The following is a 20,768-nucleotide window of genomic DNA, read 5'->3' as shown; positions in this document are numbered from 1 at the left end:
AAAATATTTGCAACATGGAAAAATTCATCTCTAAAATCGAACTACCATTTCCCTGAATAAGCCTACCCATTCACTCCCTTTTTCTATTTTGGGAAGCAGTGTTACTATCCATCCAGCCATCAAAGAAAGCCTGAAGTTACCCCCAGTTCCTCCCACTGCCACCTCATGGTAACCCATGTGAAGACTATCTGACAGGATGGCTTTCATATCTATTCCCTGTCCTTTCTCCAGGGCCCATGTCAACATCCCGGGCCTTGAGTCATGAAGGAAGTCTCTACTAGTGTATCATCGCTCTGCCTCAGTTCTTGCCTTGGATCCTTAGAAAAAGGGTAACGTTCTGGAAGGAACTATGAGAGAGTTTTGAAACCTACATAAATCTAGAGCCTATAGGGTATTATGCATTATGCATGCTTCACTGTGACCCTAAGAGTGTGAACTGAAATTTGGAGTTTGTTTGTTTGTTTGTTTGTTTATTTATTTATTTATTTATATATTTTATTGATTTTTTTACAGAGAGGAAGGGAGAGGGATAGAGAGTTAGAAACATCGATGAGAGAGAAACATCGATCAGCTGCCTCCTGCACACTCCCCACCGGGTATGTGCCCGCAACCAAGGTACATGCCCTTGACCGGAATCGAACCTGGGACCCTTCAGTCCGCAGGCCGACGCTCTATCCACTGAGCCAAACCGGTTAGGGCTGGAGTTAATTTAAATCCTCTACAAATCCACACTTTTATGAAAGTGCCTGAAGTGAGGATGGAAGCAAGAGAGCATTAAAAATTAAATCAGTTTCCTCTGATTCTGAAGTGACCCAGGGAACATATACGCCCAAGGGAAGAAAGGATAAAGCCCCTGCTGCTCTCCCCTAATCACTGCCACATTTCTAGGTAAACTCTGAATACGCTTCAATACTAGGACAAGGGCCTGGGAACATCTGATATCCTCAGATGCATTTAGGCAGTTTCCTCAACCTAGAACAATTCTCCAAATTAACAGAGGGGAAATGCAATATCACCACCACCACCATCATTATCATCATCATCATCATCACCATCATCGCTGCTCTTCAGGTCAGTAGGGAAGTTGCAGCTAGAGGGAGGCGGGAGGTGCAAGGGGAGGGGTATATCAGGAGGCATTCCAGCCATAGAGAGAGATGGGCTTCAAGGGCTGGCCTGGAGTGGATACTGTCAACATCTTTTGGCAAGCAGAGGCTCCGGTATAAGAACACCTGTTACCTTTGCAGCATGTGCTCAAACAGACCTTGTACTTAACAGCCACGTTGGAAATGAAGTGACCTATCCAGTGTTCAGAACAGCCTTTACAAAGTTAATGTTCTCAGCAAAAGTAAAAGTGAGCTGGTCATGCAGACATGGTGTCCCTCTAATTATCAGAGTCTAATAGGATAGAGTAGGAAGTGCACGTACCACCCATGAGATGGTCTGGTCAAGTCACTGAACCTAAGTCCATTCGAGCCTTTGAATCTAATAGCTCGTTTGTAGGAACATAGGGAATAGAGGAACAAGTTAGCCTCCAGAGGAAGAAGCAAATGAATTCAGCATGTAGGACAATCCCCAGGGCAATGGATCCGGTTTCTTTTCACAAGTTAGTGCATGAAAAAGAAGATGCAAAGTGGAAGAAGCAGTGATATAAAGAGACTACAAAGAAAGAGTGTGATATGGTTAATGGGATGGAGTAAATTGTGTCCCACCCAATTCATATGTTCAAGTCCTAACCCCCAAACTTTGGAATGTTACCTTAGTTGGGTAGGATCTTTCAATAGGTGACTAAGTTAAAATAAGGCCATAAGGGTGGGGTCATAATTCGATCTGATTGGAAATTTGGATTCACAGAAACATCAGGGATATGCACAGAAGGAAGGCCATGTGAGGACACAGTGAGAAGACAGCTTATTAGTAAGTGAAGGAGAGAGGCCTCAAAAGAAAGTAAACTTACTGACACATTGATCTTTAACTTCTAGCTTCCAGACTGTGAGAAAATAAAATTTCTGTTGTTTAAGCCATTCAGTTTGTGGTATTTTATTATAGCAACCCTAGGAAACTAATATAGTTAAGTATTAGATGATGCTGGAATATTGTAAATTTGGCTGGACATCACAAAGGTATTGCAGTTATTGTAGGGATAGTATATATACTTTCATTTTAAAATTGATTTTTAGAGAGAGAGGAAGGAGAGGGAGAGCGAGAGAAACATTGATGTGAGAGCTGAATATTGATGGGCTGCCTCCTGCATGCTCCCTACTGGGGATTGAGCCCACAGTCCATCCATGTGCCCTGACAGGGAATTCAACCTGCAACCTTTCAGTGCACCGGACAGCGCCCAACCAACTGAGCCACACCAGCCAGGGCTATGGATAGTATATTTTTAAGTGTGCTTATCATGAGGTTATGCTTCTTAAATGTAATATTCATTTTTACATTAACTGTCTTAATGAGTGACATCTGTGATGAACTACAGAAACTCTTATGGACAAGGCATCCTTATTTGATCACAAACGGGAGTAGAAACTCACTCAGTGCTGCAGAAGCCCCCTTCCACTCTGGTCCAATCTACTGGGGCTCTACTAACCCATTCTGTTTGTGTTAGGAACAAGGTATTTGCGGGTTGAAGAACTCCTTTTCCACCAATTATAGCAGATGGGTCATGAAATGTTTATGTAAATTAAGGATAATAAAAATGTACAATGTGTTCATAAGTAACTAGCCTTCTCTACTCCTTATAGGTCTGTCTGGGCAAATTTCTCTCTCTCTCTCTCTCTCTCTCTCTCTCTCTCTCTCTCTTTTTTACAAATTCTACTTTTCTCCACAGAAAACTCTCCATGATCCCTTAATAGATAATAGCATTGGCTCCTCAAACTTTGCCTTATGTCATCATTAGTTAGAATTTTTCATCCCATGATAATGATCCTGTTATAAATTATATGAAATAGCAAGCTCCCATCCTATTCAAAGCTTTTAGGCTGTAATCTGAATCCCTGAAAGCCTCTAGCATCTGAGCTCTCTTACATAAAAAAACCTCTGTGCATATGATTTCCTTCTGGCCCTTCTTCATTAGCATTTGGGGGGTTTGCAGACTGTCATTAAGTTTGCCTGTTAGTATGAAAAACTGGATGTTGAAATGGTAGAAAACAAAGGAACCTTAAATTAGATAGTTGGTATGGCAAACAGATTCCTCAAAAAACTGAGAATAGAGCTGCCATATGACCCAGCAATTCCTCTCCTGGGTATATACACAAAAAACTCAAAAACATGTTTTCACAAAGGTATATGCACCCCTATGTTCATTGTAGCATCATACACAGTGGCCAAGACATGGACACAATCAAGGTGACCCCCCTTTTTAAAAAATATATATTTTATTGATTTTTTACAGAGAGGAAGGGAGAGGGAGAGTTAGAAACATCGATCAGAGAGAAACATCAATCAGCTGCCTCCTGCACACTCCCTACATGACCTTGACTGGACTCGAACCTGGGACCCTTGAGTTTGCAGGCCGACGCTCTATCCACTGAGCCAAACCCACTGAGCCAAACCGGTTAGGGCTCAAGGTGCCCTTTGATACAAGACTGGATAAGGAAGTTGTGGTATATGTACACAATGGACTACTACTCAGCCATAAGAAAAGATGAAATACTGCCATTTGCGACAACATGGCTGGACCTTAGAATATTATGCTAAGTTAAACAAGTCAGGCAGAACAAGCTAAGAACCATATGATTTTACTCATATGTGGGAGATAAGACTGAAATTCGTGGACACAAACAGCAGTGTGGTGGCTGCCAGAGGGAAGGAGGTAGGGAGGTGGGGGATGAAGGGAGCCTAATACATGGTGATGGAAGATGATTTGACTTTGGGTGGTGGGCACACAGTGCAATATACAGAGCTTGTAACATAGAACTCCACACCTGAAACCTATATGATCCTATTAACCAATGTCATCCCAATAGATTTAATTAAAACATTAAAGTAAAAAGAAAAAAAAACACCCTCTGTGACTAGAATAGTAGTAAGCCCATATTGTACACAGCATGGCAGCATGCAGCATGTTGGGGTGGGGGTGGGTAGGGTAAGAGTAAAATTTTTAAAGTTAAAAACATTTTTTTTAAATAAAGGAAGTAGCCCTGGCTGGTTTGGCTCAGTGGATAGAGCGTCAGCCTGCGGACTGAAGGGCCCCGGGTTCGATTCCAATCAAGGGCACATGCCCAAGTTGCAGGCTCGAATCCCAGTAGGGGGCGTGCAGGAGGGAGTCGATCAATGATTCTCTCTCATCATTGATGTTTCTATCTCTCTCTTCCCTCTTTCCTTTCCACTCTGAAATCAATAAAAATATATTTTTAAAATAATAAAGGAAGTAATATTTGTAAAGATTTTATTTTTATTTTTTAAATATATTTTATTTATTTTTTACAGAGAGGAAGGGAGAGGGATAGAGAGTGAGAAACATCGATGAAAGAGAAACATCGATTCAGCTGCCTCTTGCACACTCCCCACTGGGGATGTGCCCGCAACCAAGGTACATGCCCTTGACTGGAATCGAACCTGGGACCCTTCAGTCCGCAGGCCAACGCTCTATCCACTGAGCCAAACCGGTTAGGGCAAGGAAGTAATATTTGAAAAAAATAAAAAAATTAGATACTTGGATTTTTATCTCCCATAGTAGATTGTCTTTAATTAGATTATTGGTTTGTCTTTTTTTCTGGGGAGTACACTATTTCCCTAAGAAATCACAGGGTTATTAGTTGAACTTTATATTTACTTTCATATAGATTGCTCCCTATGAGAACCTAGTAAACTCCACACTTACATTTAGGTTATAGTTGAAAGGTAGGAAAAGATTTTCTGTAAAAGACTAGAGAGTAAGTAGCCTTTGCAGGCCATGTGGTCTCTGTTGCAATTACTCAACTCTGCCTCTTTTAGTGCAAAAGCAGTCACAGACATCATGTGAACAAGGGAGTGTGGCTGGGTTCCATTGAAACTTTATGGACACTGAAATTTTAGTTTGGTAAAATGATCCTGCATCATGAAATATTATTCTTTTTAAAATTTCCCACCCAACAATTTAAAAATATAAAACTTGAGCTTCTGTTGGTGAACACATCCAGGTGCTGGGAGGATGGAGGCCCCAGAGATGGCATGGAAGCTCCTTGCCCCTCCCCGAGACCTTGCCCTATGTATGGCTTCCATTGGCTGTCCCTAAGTTACTGATTCCCCTCCCCCGCCCCAATACACACACACACACACACACACACACACACACACACACTCTCTCTCTCTCTCTCTCTCTCTCTCTCTCTCTCTCTCTCTCTCTCTCTCTCTCTCTCTCTCCAGGCAAGAATGATGAATCCTGCCAGCCAACTGCTTGCCTTTGGATTCAAACTGCAGCTCTTCCCTGAGCCCCCAGCCTGCTAGCCTACCTCATCAAGATTTTGGACTTGCCAAGTTTCCACAATTATGTGAGCCAAGTCCTCAAAATAAATTCCTGTGTCTATATATAAAATAAATAAATAAAAATGTTTAAAAATGTGAAAACTATTCTTAGTGCTCAGGCCATATAAAAACAGGCAGTGGTCTGGATTTGGCTCATGCGCCTTAGTTTGCTGATGTCTGTAATAAATATATAGAACATTTTAATAGATTATTTACAGTTTTAGTAAAGGGAATGCACATTCTAGGGGGGTAGTAATATCCCATTGATTATACTAAAGAATGTCCCACCATACCTGATGAATATTTAGTAAACCACCGTGTAGCAAGCTACATCTCCTAAATAAATAATCTAACAAATTCACATTTCTGCCTCTAGCCCAGGCCAAGCCCTTCGTTTCAAAACACATCAGTCCAATCGCCTACTTGCCGCCACAAGTGGAGCTCTCGTGGACATCTCAGACCTTAGGGTCTAAAATAGACTCTAGAGTCTCCTCTCCTTCTCCCTCTGTTTCTGCTCCCGTCTTCTCCAAGTCCATACACATCTAGGAGTCACTCTGATTCCTCTCTCTGCATCTTACTCATTAGCAAGCTTGTCAGATCTCCAGAGTGAACATGGTCGTGCCTGCTCACTTTTCTCCAACTCCACTGCCCCTCCGGCTCAGTTTGACACCTTGCCTGGGCTGCTACAATGAGCCCCCAATCCATCCCCTTCTGCTCTACCCCCCAGTGATTTTCCGCTATAGTGGCAGCATTGAGCAGTTGCAATAGAGACCATATGTCCCACAAACTAAAATAATTAGTGATTTAAAATAGAACCCAGATTCTGTTAGTCCACTATGACCTTCAATGGCAACCCATGACACCACAATAACATTTCCTTTTTTTTCCCCCACCTTAACATTTACTTTTTACCAGAGCCTTCTTTCTCCACAGTTTTTCAGCTAATGCTCAGTTTCCCCTTTGTCTACAGGGGCAAACATAGTAGTACTCACACCTTACTCACATTTAACTTGTGACATTATTCTGTGGAGCAGATTTCAAGATCCCATTTTATCTACATCAGAGCGGTTGTGTGATGAGCCCAATGTCTCAAAGTATGCCCCCAAACAGACTTGAACCTACCCAGGCTGGGATCCATCCACCACCCTTGCTCTTAACACCACAGCTGTGCACAGGCCATGACTAGACAGATTTGGGTTATTTTTGGATGCCCATCAGGGGGAATGTCTCTGCAGTCCTTTCCCAGCAGGGCTGCTGCTAATTAAAATGGACTAATAAAAACTCCAGTGCATCACCTTGCTTCCACACGGCCTTAGTGTTCCCAAGACAGTCCTCTGGGGGCTAAGCTGATAGGATGTTTTTGTCTGCTTGTTCCTAGGGTGTGTGTGAGAGAAGTTTTGTTCCTCAAGGTTTTGGTTTTCTACAATTTGTGCCAAAATATCTACTAAATTTTAAGATCCCCAACCCCCTCGGCATGAAATATTAAATAGCTAGATATGTTGAACAAACAGACCTAAAATTAAATCTTTTTTCAAAGAATTGACATGTTTAATGGTTTTACATTTTGGACTACCTATAGGGAATTATAGCTATTTGATAATTGCGCTCTCTCTCTCTGTCTCATTAATCCTTACCCAAGGATATTTTTTCCCATTGATTTTTAAAGAGAGTGGAAGGGAAGGGAGAGAGAAACAAAAATGTAAGAAACACATGGGTACGCGCCCCCGACTGGGCTGGTGGATTGAGCCTGCAACCATGGTACATGCCCTTGACTGGAATCCATCCCTTGACCTTTCGGTCCGCAGGCCGATGCTCTAACCACCGAGCAAAACCGGCTAGGGTTCTCTTTTTTTTTTTTTTTTTAAATATAAGCTTTGATTACAGCCAGAGAGTTTCATTTATGTCTCTGGAATGTGTCCCTAACCATTTTGTGTGAGACAACATAAGGCAGTTAGATACAGAGATCTGGTATTAAAACTTCCATTCTCAGGGATACATAAAATGGCTCACAGAGGACCAGTTTCAATTAAAATATAATCTATATGTAGTCTCCTGATTCTCAGAATAAACTTGATATATTTTGACAAATATATGCTCTATCTAAATTAGTATTATAATTTTAACACCTTCATGATTACGGACATATCACAGAGGTAGGGAAAAGAAATAGAGCTTCTTGTTTAGTTTATGACAGTTGTTTTACAAGGTGAGTTTTTCACTTTATTAGATTTTGCATAGTTTTACCTGTTTCATGCCCTTTCATTCACCCTCCTTTTACCTAAATTTATTGGACATCGTTTGGTTAGATGTTCAGATGTTTTTATTAATAAGTATTTCATTTTATCAACAGAGCAGCACAGCCTAACAGGTCATTTAAAGGGCCAGAAGTGACTTAATTTCTTTAGCAAAGAGTTAGCTCTCATGAGAATTTGATCAATTCCAGGTTGTTGCATAACTAGATCTCATAATTCTTTTTTTTTTTTTTTTTTTTTTTTTTGTATTTTATTGATTTTTTGCAGAGAGGAAGGGAGAGGGAGAGAGAGTTAGAAACATCGATGAGAGAGAAACATCGATCAGCTGCCTCCTGCACACCCCCTACTGGGGATGTGCCCGCAACCAAGGTACATGCCCTTGACCGGAATCGAACCCGGGACCCTTCAGTCCCCAGGCCAACGCTCTTTCCACTGAGCCAAACCGGTTAGGGCGATCTCATAATTCTTGTGCTTTGACTTAAATCTGCCCAAAGACTGTAAGGAGTGTAGTCTTCCCAGAATATGGAGGTTAGACCAGTGGAGCTGACTCATGGTACTGAAGAAGTAAAGACGGAGGCCTTTCTGCCGTCTCAGGGACACAGACATGCAGTGCTGTCCTACAAGCCCAGGTCTGGAGAGGCCTGTGCACTTCAAAGCACCAAACTGCCTCCAAGACTATTTTCACCTTATATTTAGAGGCAAATCTAATTGTTTCAATATGTGAATGTGGTCTTTTTTAAAGAAACAAATGCAGAAGTCAAAATAAAAGAGCAGCTCAGTAATAGAAAATTTAATGTGAAAATTAATTATATTTAAATCATTCATGGAGATAATGTTAAAATGACAGACTCTCCTCTACAAATATCAACCAGCTGTTCTTTGCAGAGAGTACGGTTAATATTACTTAGTGTTGTTTTCTTGTTGCCAACCTGTTATGATAACCCTACTAGATATAATACCAAGTAGTTAGATGTGGATTTTACTGAGAGCAGGCTACTTTAAATGTAATTCTTTCTGCCACTAAATTTTATTTATTTATTTATTTATTTATTTATTTATTTATTTATAAGACAAAAATGTTGCAAAATATGAGTTCATACACTTATTTAGTAATACTGTCATAGATATTAAGTCATAGGAATAGGCCTTTGATATTATAAAACTTTTTTCAGAACTTGTTTGAATGAAAAAAACTTTAGAACTTATACTAGATATGAGTATATCAAAATATAAGAGCTTAAAATCAAGTTTAAAATCAAGTTATCCATGTTCAGAGGCCTTTGATAATGATGGATCAATATTAGAAAAATAATGGTAATAGGTACCACTTACTGAATACTCTCTTGAACTCTCGGCTATATATTTCTTACTTTATAGTAAGTGTAATTACCCCTGTTGTATATATTAAGAATTAGAGCATCACAAAACTAGTAAGTCAAAATTCAAACCAAGTTCTCTTTCATGCCAATGCTCATGCTTCTTACATCACACAATTGCAATTTGAAACATAAAGAGTTGCAAGGATTAGAACATACTTTGTTTCCTACTAACATTTTGAAACTCATAAAACATATATTACATTTTATAATTGTAAATGGCAAAATATTTAATGTTCATTTTCTGAGTTGCATTGGAAACAAATGTTGTGATAGATAAAAATGTGATCCAAAAATAGAATAAAAAGATATTTAAATCAAAAAAATATCTTAAAAAAAAATGGTGATAGGCCAGGGCACATCCTGTTACCATACAACAACTAACTAAGTAAGATAAATAATGAAAATCACATTTCTAAAGACATCAGAGAGTTGTGGAAGCAAAAGAATTAAATTAACTGAAATTTCTGAGAGGGAGAGCTCTTCAAAACTGAGCAGTCAGCCTGGCTGACTGGTTTAGTGGTTGAGTGTTGACCTATGAACCAGAAGATCACAGTTTGATTCCAGGTTGGGGTATATGCCTGGGTTGCTGGCTCGATCCCCAGTGGGGGGCGTGCAGGAGGCAGCTGATCAGTTATTCTCTCTCATCATTGATGTTTCTATCTCTCTCTTCCTCTCCCTTCCTCTAAAAAAACAAAACAAAACAAAACGTGAGCAGTCAATCTGTCACTATGTATTTTCATCCCTGAGGGCAATTGCTGACTCTGGGCATAGGCTGAAGACATAAAGAGTCTCTATTGTCTCATGTGGGAGAACAAGTCCCCCTTGAGTAACAGGTCTTCCTCAAATGCATGGCTGGCCTCCTCAAGACACTAACCAGATATGGAAGCCACCTGGGGAAGGTGGGGGCAGAAAGCAAAGCTCAAAATTTTTAAAGGTGGGACTGAGCCTCTCATTCTTTCAAGACTGAAGAGATAGAAACCAATGAGGCTCTAAATCCCAGGAGAAAATACACGAGAAATGGCAAATAACCAGAGATTAACTAAATCTTACTAAAACTGCAACCAGCTCCATACAAGCCATTTCAATACCTGTTAAGAGTGAAGTGATCAGCCCTTCTTCCTCATAGAGGAAATCCCTCCAAGGAAGATTCCTTGCTGATAGAAGACATCATCTAAACCTACAAAATCTCTGTATATTCAATGTCTACATACAATAAAAATTACTAGCTGCATGAAGAGCTAGAAAAATGTGACAAATATTCAAATTAAAGAGAAGCAAAACAATGGACAAAATAGAACATAAAATAAGAGACATGAGGAAAAAAAGAAAAATGTCTAATATATATATAATTTGAGTTCCAGAAGCAGGAGAGAAAGAGAGAAAACAGCCCAACTGGCGTGGCTCAGTGGTTGAGCATCAACCTAGGAACTAGAAGATCATGGTTTGATTCCCAGTTAGGGCATATGCCTAGGTTGCTGCTCAGTCCCTAGTAGGGGGTGTACAGGAGGCAGCTGATCAATGATTCTCTCTCATCATTAATATTTCATCTCTCTCCTCCTCTCCCTTCCTCTTTGAAATAAATAATTTTTTTAAATCTTTATTGTTCAGATTATTACAGGTGTTCTTCTTTTTTTCCCCCATAGCTCCCCTCCACCTGACTCCCCACCTCACACCATGCCCTTACCCCCCGCCACTGTCTTCATCCATAGGTGTAAGATTTTTGTCCAATCTCTTCCCGCACCCCTCACACCCCCTTCCCCCTGAGAATTGTCAGTCCACTCCCTTTCTATGTCCCTGATTCTATTATATTCATCAATCCATTCTGTTCATCAGATTTTTTATTCACTTGATTTTTAGATTCACTTGTTGGTAGGTATGTATTAGATGTCATTTTGTTGTTCATAATTTTTATCTTTACCTTTTTCTTCTTCTTCCTCTTCTTAAAGAACACCCTTCAGCATTTCATGTAATCCTGGTTTGGTGGTGATGAACTCCTTTAGCTTTTTCTTGTCTGTGAAGCTCTTTATCTGACCTTCAACTCTGAATGACAGCTTTGCTGGGTAGAGTAATCTTGGTTGTAGGTTCTTGCTATTCATCACTTTGAATATTTCTTGCCACTCCCTTCTGGCCTGCATAGTTTCTGCCGAGAAATCAGCTGACAGTCGTATGGGTGCTCCCTTGTAGGTAACTAACCGTTTTTCTCTTGCTGCTTTCAAGATTCTCTCTTTGTCTTTTGCTCTTGGCATTTTAATTATGTGTCTTGGTGTGGGCCTCTTTGGATTCCTTTTGTATGGGGTTCTGTGTGCTTCCTGAACTTGTAAGTCTATTTCTTTCACCAGGTAGGGAAAGTTTTCTGTCATTATTTCTTCTAATAGGTTTTCAATATTTTGCTCTCTCTCTTCTTCTGGCACCCCAAAAATTCGGATGTTGGTACACTTAAAGTTGTCCCAGAGGATCCTTACACTATCTTCATATTTTTGGATTTTTTCTTTTTGTTTTTCTGGTTGGGTGTTTTTTGTTTCCTCATATTTCAGATCTTTGGTTTGATTCTTGGGGTACGTTGATCTACAGTTGAGTTTCTGTATATTCTTTATTTCAGACAGTGTATGCTTAATTTCTGACTGGTCCTTTTCCATTTTTTTGGCATTCTCATTAAGATCCTTAAAGGTCTCACTAAGTTCCTCAGCGGTTTTTAGAAGATTCTTTTTTTTTTTTTTTTTTTAAATATTTTATTGATATTTCACAGAGAGGAAGGGAGAGGGATAGAGAGCTAGAAACATCGATGAGAGAGAAACATCGATCAGCTGCCTCCTGCACGCCCCCTACTGGGGATGTGCCCGCAACCAAGGTACATGCCCTTGACCGGAATCGAACCTGGGACCCTTCAGTCCGCAGGCCGACGCTCTATCCACTGAGCCAAACCGGTTTCGGCGGTTTTTAGAAGATTCTTGAGTAACCTTATAAATGTGGTTCTGAACTCTATGTCGTCCAGTAGTTTGCTTTCCTCCATTTCTTTCATTTGTGACATGTTTCTTTGTCTCCGCATTTTGCTGCTTCCTTGTGTTGATGGAGTGGCTTTGTGTGGTAGGTGACCTATAGGGGCCAGTAGCTCAGCCTCCCCAATCACCTGAGGTGGACGCCTTTGGTACACCCCTTTGTGGGCTGAGTGCAAAGTCTTGGTGTAGTTAAGCCTTGATTGCTGTTGGTACACTGGGAGAAATTGACCTCCAGGCCAATTGGCTGTGAGGATCCGCTGTGTCTCTAATGGAAGAACTGCTGCACTGGAGACATGCTTATGGTGCAGGACTTGTTTCAGTGGGGCTTTGGTGCTCACTGAGTCTGCCTCCTGAATGTGTCACTTATGGATATGAGGAATTGAAATCTGGTGTCTCACACTGACCACTAGGTACACTGGCTTCTGGATCTCCAATGGGGTGCAGGTCAGCTACTGTCTGAGGCCACCCAACAGGAGCTACAGCAAGAACTACAGTTTTCTCCTCTTTGTTTGGGGTTTGGAGGTTTTGGAGCTGTCTGACCCGGGCTGCAAGTTTGCTAGGTTAAGCTGCAATAGGGCAGGCCATTCATATGCTAAAGCCGCTGCTTGGAGCTTGGGTGGGTTTGTAGGTTGTACGGGGCGGGGTCTCAGGGCGTGACTAGGCTAGGGCGTGGCAAACAGCGATGGCTGCCAGTTAGCCCGCTCTGCGTCTCCGACCATGTCCCCGCGTCCTGCGCCCCAGTGCAGTAAACAATTATTCCTGAGCGCAGCCCTGCAAGCAAGCCTCCTTCACTTTCCGACCCCACGGCAGACAGTCCAGCTTTTCCCCGTAGGAGCCTGGGTCCCTTGTGTCTCCCCAGAAACTGGAGTATGGAGTAATCGGGAGCTTGTCTCCCTTCGGGTTGAAAAAAGCAGTGCTCCCCTACCAGTAGTCCGTTGCCAGCCCGATTCGCGCGCCGTACCTCAGCTTTTCAGCGCTTGTGCACCCCTCAATGCTGTTTGCTCTTTCCTTCTAGTTGTAGAACTTCCATTCAGCCAGCTTTCCCGTGGTTCTGGGTGATAGACGTTTTGTCTTTTAGTTGTAGTTTTGAAATTGTTGTGCAAGGCAGCAGTTTAGGTGTTTACCTATGCCGCCATCTTGGATCCTCCAACAGATTTTATTTTTCAAAACAAGCATCTAGAATGGCTTAAATAGTCAAAAGGAATTATCTTAATTCTAGAGGGACTCAGCTATAACTACTTTCTCATTTCCTTGGACACTACTTCCCCTTAGCAGATTAAATGAAGTTCTGATGGGCCAGAAATGCACATATAATGAAATTCCCAACTATAGCATATATAGTATTACAGAAAGGAAGAGAAGGAGGAGGGAGAGCCAATAAAAATATTTTTTAAAAAGAGAGAAAACAGGTAAGAAGCAATATCTGAAGAGAAATTGAATGAAAAATTGCCATAGCTGATGCAAGATATCAATCTACAGACATAAGAAACTCAGTGAGTAGAAAGAAGGTCAAATATAAAACCACACCTAGCCACATTATATTCAAACTGTGGCAAGCCAAAAACAAAGAGAAAAAAAATTAAATCAAATTGTGGCAAGCCAAAAACAAAGGGAAAAAATTTAAATCAGCCAGACGAAAAAGACATGTTACTTTCAGAGAAGCATGATATTCTATAGAAACTATAGAAGTCAGAAGATAATGGAATGAGAGTGTACAGGCAAGGCACAGATTGGGATTTGCAACACACATATATACACACACATGCATACAGATTTTGGACAATAACTTATATCCCAAATGTATAAAGAACTCTTATAAATCAATAAGAAGACAGACAACACAATGGGAAAATGGGCCAAAGAAATGTAGAGGCAGTTTATAATAGGAGATATACAAATGGCCAAAAAAAAGGTGCTCAGCATCATTAGTAAACATTAGAAATAAAAATTAAAGCCACAACGATGTACCTCTACACAAACAAGAGAATGACCAAAACTAAATGGAATGACAATTCTAAATGCTGATGAGGATGTGAAGATCATATATTTAATCTTGGTTCCAAAGGAGCATAAAAAGTCTGAGAAACTGACTATATCTAATAAAGATAAACATATACTGAATCTGTTACTCAGTAATTTCACTCCTGGGAATCCAATAGAAATAAGGGCATATGTTTATCAAAAGACATGAATAAGACTGTTTATATTAGCATTATTCATAGTAGCCCACACTGGAAACAACTCAAATGTCCTTTGGTAGGGCAATGGATAAATGAACGGTGTGTGTTCACACAAGGGAACACTGGACAACGTTGAAAAATCACAATACATGCAACAACAATGAGTAATCTCAAAAGCATAATGCTGAGCTCAAGAACCCAATGCAAAGAATATGTACTGTATAATTCCATATCCGGTTCAAAAACTAAAATATGGCCAAAACCGGTTTGGCTCAGTGGATGGAGCGTCGGCCTGCGGACTGAGGGGTCCCGGGTTCGATTCCGGTCAAGGGCATGTACATTAGTTGCGGGCACATCCCCAGTGGAAGGTGTGCAGGAGGCAGCTGGTCGATGTTTCTCTCTCATCGATGTTTCTAGCTCTCTATCCCTCTTCCTTCCTCTCTGTAAAATATCAATAAAATATATTTTAAAAAAAAACTAAAATATGGTTTGAGAACTTACAAGAATAGTTACCTGTGGGAGGAAGCAGGAGGGGGATCTTGTGGATATGGGCTAAAAATATCCTGTATCTGGTTCTAGAGTAGTGGTGAGTGATCCTGTGCCCCCCCCCCCCCCCCCCCCCCCCGCCGCCCCACCGCCAACCCTTGGGGAACATATGGCAGTCTGGAGACATTTTTGGTTGTCACATCTAGGCCAGGAGTGCTACTGGCATCTAGTGGGTAGAAGACAGGGATTCTGCTAAACATCCTACAGTGCACAGGACAGTCCCCACAACAAGGAGATATTCAATCCAAAAATGTCAATAAATCTGAGGCTGAGAAATCCTGATCTAAAGGATGGTTACATAAGGGTTTACTTATGTAAAGTTTATTAATCTGTATACTTTACTATAAGTTAAAACTCCAATAAACAAAGTTAAAAGCAACCCAGAATAAAAAATACCTCTAGCTCCTCACTGAAATTTAGCAAACTTATGTAGAAACAGCATATCAGTTTTATGAATACTCTAATTTATTAAACAGTCCCAATGATCTGAATTTTCCAGGAATTACGTTGTCAGGAAGAACAAAACTCTTTATGTATAGCCCCATTAAATGCAAAGAAGTATCTATGCCTTTATATAGAGCAGAAGATATATAAATCACTATCTAGTTATCACTAGAAATGGATAGTTGTAGAAACACAAAAAGGCATATGTTAAAGTCCACACATCGGGGATTCTCTTGGGGCCATCAGAAGGTAAATAGAGAAAAATATACATGTACCTTTAAACAGTAGTCTAATCTTGGTTCCAAGGATAATAACTCCTTACCATTAATTATCAACAAATTAAGAAATATATTCCCTTAAATCTCATTATCGCCCCACCCTGAGAAACAAAAGTCTTACAAAGGAGTGGGGTGAGGCATAGGTTGCACCATTCTTTCCACTGTCTTGCAAAAATGGAGCAACCATATGAGAGTTAGCCATTGGGCCCTAGGAGGGTTAGAAGTGCTGGGTGTTGTAGCCTTAGAACAGCACTACAAACTACAAGCTCTTTTTTTTTTTTTTTAAATATATTTTATTGATATTTTACAGAGAGGAAGGGAGAGGGATAGAGAGTTAGAAACATCGATGAGAGAGAAACATCGATCAGCTGCCTCCTGCACACCCCCTACTGGGGATGTGCCCGCAACCAAGGTACATGCCCTTGACCGGAATCGAACCCGGGACCCTTCAGTCCGCAGGCCGACGCTCTATCCACTGAGCCAAACCGGTTTTGGCCAAACTACAAGCTCTTGAGCAAATACTGTTCACTTAGTGTCAGAGGTGACAGAGGCACAAATGGAGACAAACCAGAGAACAAGGTATTCTCCTCTAGTTCACTCGTGCTAAGTGTATGCTGTTCACCCCAGGACCTCGTGAAGTCGAACTGCTGGGTAACTTTGCATGAGATGTCGTTGTCAAACATTAAAATACTAAAGTACTTGAAAAGGATTTTACTATTCAGAGTAAAATTAAATGATACGTAGATAATGAGCATTCCAAAACCAGAAAGTTTAACTGGCTTTAATAAGCACTGAGATAACTCCAATAAAATATCACAGCTGGGCAACAGAGCATATTACTCATATTTCACAAATGATTTCCCAATGCAAATAGCTTGAATCTAATCAACTGGATTAGAATCAAGGTAAGTTGTCCTGTGTATGCATAATCATGTAATATTGTCTTCAGCACTCAGTCACATCCAACCTTATTGTAAATGGCTGCTGCAAAAGCCCACTCAATCATGCTATGAACTGACTCACCCCATGCAGTGTTGTCCAAACTCTTGAGCTGCTCAAGGTAACATTCCGGAACCATCTCAGATAGTGCTGGGTAGTCAGTGACTCACACTTATTGTACTGAATGCTAGCTCTTACTCAGAGTCAACCCTATTAGTTGCTGACTGACACTGTATTTGAAAAGAAGCTCACATTGTGAGTCACCTGGTAGTGCACTGAAAACCAATCCACAATATTCACAACTGGACAGTGATTCACATTATAATCATTCTGGGGCCTGACTTAACACATATAATTTCAAAACTCAATTCTGATGAACTGGCTTGGGAGCATGCCAGAAAGTCACTCTCGCTTCATGCCCTGTATTTCTGTCTAGGAACATGCGGTGGGTATACAAAGATACAAAGTCAAGGATAAGACATCCAGTTTATGCACAAGAGAAAATCAAGGTTTCCCGCTTCAAGGATGCAGGTACAGTTCCTAGAAATGCCTTTTCTGGAAGACACCATTCCTAAAAATAACTTTGCAAAACCACATACTCACTTGAAAGTGCCATGTAATTCCTAAACTGCTCATGTGAGGGCCTGGACCTTTAAGCCACTGCATCTGTCTGTGTTAGGTGAATGTCACTGCCACATGCAGGAATGAAAGAACACTAGGATTACAGAAACTGCTATTCAAGTGCCTGGAATGAAACCAGTAACCAGGTTATTGCTCTAAAATAACAAAGTTTTTTTCACTTTCACTCTTGCTTGTCCACAAAATCTGGAATAATAAAATCTCCTTCTTTGTAATTTTGAAGGCCTTTCCTAAAAAGCTCTTTTTATGGGAAAGACCTTCTAAGCCAGTAGGAAGGAGATTTAAAAATTTTAAGAAAAGCTCAAAAATGATTTTTTAAATGTAAAACTGTTATAAGGGATTAATAGAATATGCAACCAAATGTATATTCCAGTGAGACCTTAAATTCTAATGCTGGCCCTAATTGGTTTGGCTCAGTGGATAGACCGTCGGCCGAAAGGTCCCAGGTTCGATTCCGGTCGAGGGCATGTATGTTGGTTGCGGGCACATCCCCAGTAGGAGGTGTGCAGGAGGCAGCTGATCAATGTTTCTCTCTCATCGATGTTTCTAACTCTCTATCCCTGTCTCTTCCTCTCTGTAAAAAATAAATAAATAAATAAATAAATAAATAAAATATATTTAAAAAATAAAAATAAAAAAATAAATTCTAATGCTGGCTCTACCTCTAGCTTGCTCTATGACCTTAGCTTACCTTAGGCAAGTCATGCGGTCACATCTTCTGCTGTGAGGGACCATGATGAAGCTGTGGGACAACAGTAGCCACATCATTGCCTGGTCTCACTTATGTTGGAGATAACACGTTTGTGTATTTTTCCTTATATAATACCTCTGATTTCCTATTTGCTAAAAGTTCCTCAGTTTGTAGGAAATCATCAGTGTGGTGCTGAAGAGCCCTGGGGAGTGACTCAGAAGACCTAATTCTAATGCTGATTTAGCCCCCATTTAGCTGGAAATCTCTGGCCTGCCTGGGCCCTTGACCTTTCTGAATGTTTCCTCATGTGTAAAGTGAAGGAGGTGAAATAAGTAATCTGACTTTATCATTCGGTATTCTTTTTTTTTTTTAAATATAGTTTTATTGATTTCAGAGAGGAAGGGAGAGGGAAAGAGAGATGGAAACATCAATGATGAGAAAGAATCATTGATTGGCTGCCTCACATTGAGGATCCAGCCTGCAACCCAGGAATGTGCCCTGACCTGGAATCGAACCATGACCTCCTGGTTAATAGGTCTAAGCTCAACCACTGAGCCATGCAGGCCAGGCAGTATTCTTGATATCAAGGGCATTTTGGTTAAAATGTTTGAAATGATCTTAGAGATGTCAGCATTTCTAGCTCCAAAGGTACAATATTTTAATGTAGATGTTGGATTTTTGTATATACCATGTCCTAATGTGTATTTTTTATGCATATCTGTTTTACAAAGTGAAATATATTCAAGGTTAGAGATAATTTTCTTAAAATGATGTTTAAACCTTGTATGTAAATATTTCATAATTATTTAAAAGAAAAGCATCCAGCCCTACCCGGTTTGGCTCAGTGGATAGAGCATCGGCCTGTGGACTGAAGGGTCCCAGGTTCGATTCCAGTCAAGGGCATGTATTCTTGGTTGCAGGCACATCCCCAGTAGGGAGTATGCAGGAGGCAACTGATCAATGTTTCTCTCTCATTGATGTTTCTAACTCTCTATCTCTCTCCCTCTCCTTCTCCCTTCCTCTCTGTAAAAAATCAATAAAATATATTTAAAAAAAAATAAATAAAAGAAAAGCATCCAGAAGATGTAGAAATGCATTGCTTTTAAATTCAGATACTGACACAGAAAGTATTTACTGTTTTTTTCTAATTTTCATGATGGACATCCACTTCATTATAAGCATTTTCCCCTTATCTTTTTTATATTTTGAAGTTTACTTGGCTAATTTAGCATCAACATAATAATAGTAATAAAAGCTTGTGTTTGATATATACCAGACTTCTACTATATTAATTTACTGAATTCTGGCAGCTACCCTATGAGGTAGGTACTTTTATTATCCCCAGTTTGCTGATGACAAAACTAAGGCACCCAGAGGTTAAGTAACTTGCCTAAGGTCACACAGCTAGGCTGGAATTTGAAACCAACCACACAGCCCAGGACTCTTACCCATGAGGCAATATTGGCCCTCATATGAGTTGCTGATATGTGATACAAAAGACGCCACTTAATGAACAGAAGATAAACAGGATGAAACCCCGTATAAAATTGGGTTATGAGCAAAAAGTAGGAATTGACAGAGTCATTTTATTACAAGCGTCCTTACCAAGTCCTGGGAGGGATTCAGGCTGTTTTGTGAACTCGGACCGTTGTTTAGTTAATTGCACAACCTGGAACCCCTAGAAGTGAAATGAAGGCCCCATGTACGAGTGTGCCCCAAGGAGGATGGCTGACCACAGGAGGGTGACTGGAACATGGTGCAGGAGCTCCCTGCTTCCCGCACTCCTCCTTGGGGCACACTCGTACATGGGGCCTTCATTTCACTTCTAGGGGTTCCAGATTGTGCAATTAACTAAACAACGGTCCGAGTTCACAAAACAGCCTGAATCTGCTAGCCAGTGGGCGAGCGGCGTCCCTCCCCACCCTACGCACCAGCGGCGGTGGGGGTGGAGAAAGAGCAATTGGCCTCTGCCAGGTGCTGAGAAGCAAGCGATGTGAGGAGACGCTCTCCTTCTCCCTGATAGAAACTGTATTCGCGCTCACTCCTCCACCCAGCGGGTCGCAGGTGGCACGAATGCGGCAGCAGCGCCCAGGGATCCCAGTCTACGCCTCCTCTCCTAGCTGCGGGCATTTCTCTCCTCCGCGCCCTGCCCGCCGCTGGGGTAGCTCGCGGGCCCTGGCTACTCGCCTGGGTTTTCCTCCAGGCCCAGCGCGCCGCCTCTCCAAGGCCCTTTCCCCGCCCACTCCCCTCAACGCGGGAGGACGACTGGCACCCAGACCTTCCCTGGCAAACGCCCACCCCTTCGGGCGCACCGCCTCTTCCCAGGCCCCCTCCCAGGCCCATCCCCATGCAATAGTGGCAGGGGAAGTCACAGCGCACACCGACCCCCAAAAGCCCACCTTCCTCCCTGAGCGCCACCTTTCCTTAGGTCCCTCTCTCACCCACCACCCCTTCCAGTCTCCAAGCCTGGACGCTCCGACTCGTTCCAACTTCCTAAGAGCAACTCCAAGAGTGCGGGAGAGAGTCAGTTACCCGAGTCTGTTCAAGAAATATACCCGCGACACCCGCTCCTAAGACGCCTAGGCGCGGGTTCAAGAGCGGACACCGAGTCACACTCACCGGGCTCCGTGTGCGGGAGCCCTTTCCTGGCCCTGCTCCTCCGGTCCTTCGCCTGCGTTGCGCTTCCCCTAAAGGGAGGTTCTGCGATTCAGGGAGTGTCTCCTCTTCCTTTCCACCTGCGCTCAACCAGCCCGCCTCCGGCTCCCGGCTCCTTCCCAGTCCTCGCGATCCGGTGAGAACGCCCACGTTTCCACCCGCCCGGAGTTTCCCAGATACACTGCGGGTGCCAATATGCATTTAGGCTTTAAGGGCTAGGCTCCGCGCCCCGCACCCACTCACTGACCCCAGGCCATAAGAGGTTGAAAAGTGCTTACGCCCCGGCAGACCCGATGGAACTTGATTCTGGTGGCTAGACTCCCC

The 20,768-nt window shown here is 41.8% G+C and overlaps 1 protein-coding gene across 10 annotated transcripts in view; it reads right to left on the bottom strand.

The window, feature by feature from the left end:
* Positions 1-20,768, bottom strand: part of RGS20 (regulator of G protein signaling 20) — a gene marked incomplete at its 5' end in the record, with an annotated part of 51,888 nt that overhangs the window by 14,852 nt on the left and 16,268 nt on the right. Inside the window, 2 exons of one of the 10 annotated variants that reach the window (XM_080646317.1) lie at positions 17,790-17,840; positions 20,409-20,425. The exons of 7 other annotated variants lie outside the window; for them this stretch is intronic. Of the gene's footprint in view, positions 1-17,789; positions 17,841-20,408; positions 20,535-20,768 lie in introns of those variants that run through there. 2 more of the 10 variants (XM_080646316.1, XM_080646315.1) reach the window with 2 other exon arrangements.

The sequence above is a fragment of the Plecotus auritus genome (assembly GCF_963455305.1).
Source record: "Plecotus auritus genome assembly, chromosome: 11".
In the NCBI taxonomy this organism is placed as follows: Eukaryota; Metazoa; Chordata; class Mammalia; order Chiroptera; family Vespertilionidae; genus Plecotus; species Plecotus auritus.
Note: the sequence above shows the minus strand (reverse complement) of the source record. Positions and strands in the feature narration are given on the sequence as shown.